Source organism: Sinohyriopsis cumingii, chromosome 5, assembly GCF_028554795.1.
Source record: "Sinohyriopsis cumingii isolate HCF-2022 chromosome 5, ASM2855479v2, whole genome shotgun sequence".
Lineage (NCBI taxonomy): Eukaryota > Metazoa > Mollusca > Bivalvia > Unionida > Unionidae > Sinohyriopsis > Sinohyriopsis cumingii.
In genome coordinates this window covers 105,327,354-105,329,971 of record NC_142965.1, presented here as the reverse complement: position 1 = coordinate 105,329,971, position 2,618 = coordinate 105,327,354, and positions in this window count along the sequence as shown.

Genomic DNA, 2,618 nt, shown 5'->3' with positions numbered 1-2,618 from the left:
ACAACGATGGTGCTTCTCATGTTTGATCGCTGCTTAAAATGATGGTGATAGAATATTAATAAATTGAACAATGAATCAAACGTCTGCTTATAACAAACTAAAGATCATGAAAACAACAAGAAGTATTTTTGCAGGATAAATTTGTAACAGAGCAACAAACACCAGATGGATCTTAGTGGATCATGCGTGACAAATTGGATCAGGTAAAAAGTTAAGATCAACGTCATCTTGGACAGAAACACGGTGCCAGGAAGAGTTATGGGAATTTACAATACATACTACAAAAAAACTCTTATCCTGCAACAGCTGTTATGTACGCAATTTATTAACTAAATGAAAACAATATAGATGCTCTTGCACCGATGAAAACATAATTGTTAAATTGTGTTGCCCAACATGTAAGAGAACATTTTGTAAACTCAAAACGAAGAAATGGACTTACAGATTCATGAATAAAAAAAATAAATAAGTGGGAAAATTCTCTTATTAATGGAGCTAAAATAAGCAACGCTGTCATGCTTGAAAAAACACTGAAGATTCCGATCGAATTAAAAACAATAACGAATGAGATTTTATACCACACTAGTAATTATCGTAACAAAAGTGCTCCAATAACATTAATTGATCATACCTCCCATGCGTGGACAGAGTTTGTGACAAAATTTCACCAAGAAAGAACAATAAGATTTTACAACGGAGATATGTTTGAGAAAATTCACAAAATAAGTAAAAACGACCCTGTATCAGTCTGTTATTTTACAGTGGCGGCGTAGAAAGCACTTGAATAAATAGCTTCGACGACGAATCATTTAATCAATTTATTTTGCCGTCTGAAGTTCTCTATCGGAAGGAATCATTCCATCGTGTTATGAAACAGATTGCGGTAAAATGTTTACTTTTTAACTGTTTTACAATGTCGTTTGTTGTTCCCCATATAGCCCAACAAAACAAAATGTCAAACACCATTGGAATTTCTCAAAGACATGTCACAATCTTGTGTTGAGTTTGACCATGGTGGTCTCTGGAATACAAAATATCATCTATTCAACATTATTTCCGGTTTACAATATCGCTGCTTTTCCGGTTGCTTTTCTTGGACTATGACAGTATGTGATTGTCTTCCATATTTACAACGATTCGGACATCCAACACACGAAGTGACACGAGTTGTAATAAACGGGTCACTACCAAATATTGATCTTACTGGATTTGCCGACATTGAATTATTCGACTTTTCAACCAACGTTCGTTATGTAATACCAATCTGGTTCGGCCGTCATTTTAATAAACCGTAAACCAATGTCAATCTCAACGACTGTTGCGTAAATAAATCAGCGTGGTTGGGTTTCAGTAGTGTTAGTACGATAAATGCTCGATGCTAAGATTATCACATCGTTGACTGTAACCAATGCGATAACTTCATGCGAACAACAAAAACAAGTTTGGTTACCACAGGATGACAAAGATATTTATAGAAAAAGTATTGAGAAATTCACATCAGCGACATCACGTCGTTATGCATGATTAATTATGGATACAGGAGATTTAGATTTTGTTATCAAGGCCACAGCGTCACAAGTTGTATTTGTGACACTGAAAAGTGCAACAACACGAGATGGAACAATTATTGTCACTATCATTAGCTGTTGAGAACATAGTTCTCCGCTGTTTACTCCTTTGAGGTCATCTATGCTGGCATATTCGTCTTCAAACAAAAATATCGATGATCAACAGATTTTCCAGAGACGTTGTTAGACTCACCAACAATTCCTTTTATAATGACAAATCAAAAATTAATCTCGCTGAGTCATTTATTTAAAAGGACACTGCGGATACTCCTTGGGGGTTGGGGAGAATGAAACATAAACAAATACGCAATTATATCGAGTCAGCCGAGTTTAAAATACCAGATATATACCGCAGCGAGGATAATTTATCACAGATTTTATAGGCGCCGTCAGTAAATGACCCAACCACAAGACATATCATGGTCTATCTGAATTTTTATGGTGGTTCTGATAAAACAACGCGTATGATTGTGTTGACGCCAACTCACTAGCTTGCCAGAGAGATGCAACATCGTAGTGTCAGTGCATTCACGTCTCATCGTTTCTTTAGATGGCGTTGTAACAAATGGACACCCTAACGAATGGGACACAAATATATGCCAAAAATAATTATTTGGGACGAAATATGCACGATGCCTGGTGATATTTCAAACGTATTTCTTGCTTACCTAATGACATAAAAACGGCAATTGTTTTATGTGAGTATCCACGACAACCACCGCCATTTGCTGGAGAATCTCCACATAAATTATTAACCAGCGACGTTGGCTACTAGGAAGAAATGTATGATCATCGATCAAATGATGTAATATTACGACAGTCAAAATGGCTAATCAGTCTACAACCATATCAAATCAATCCGAAATCATGCGTATTGTTTTCTAGAGACACTGACTTCTTGAGTTCATGGCTTTCCTGTACGAGATTCAGTTATTTGATCTTCACAAAAACAATTCCAACTCAGCAATTCCCGTTTTGTTACCCCCTCTAGATACACGCCAGCAAAATATACTCGTTGACATTCCTGGAACTGGCATGAAACAAAAACTC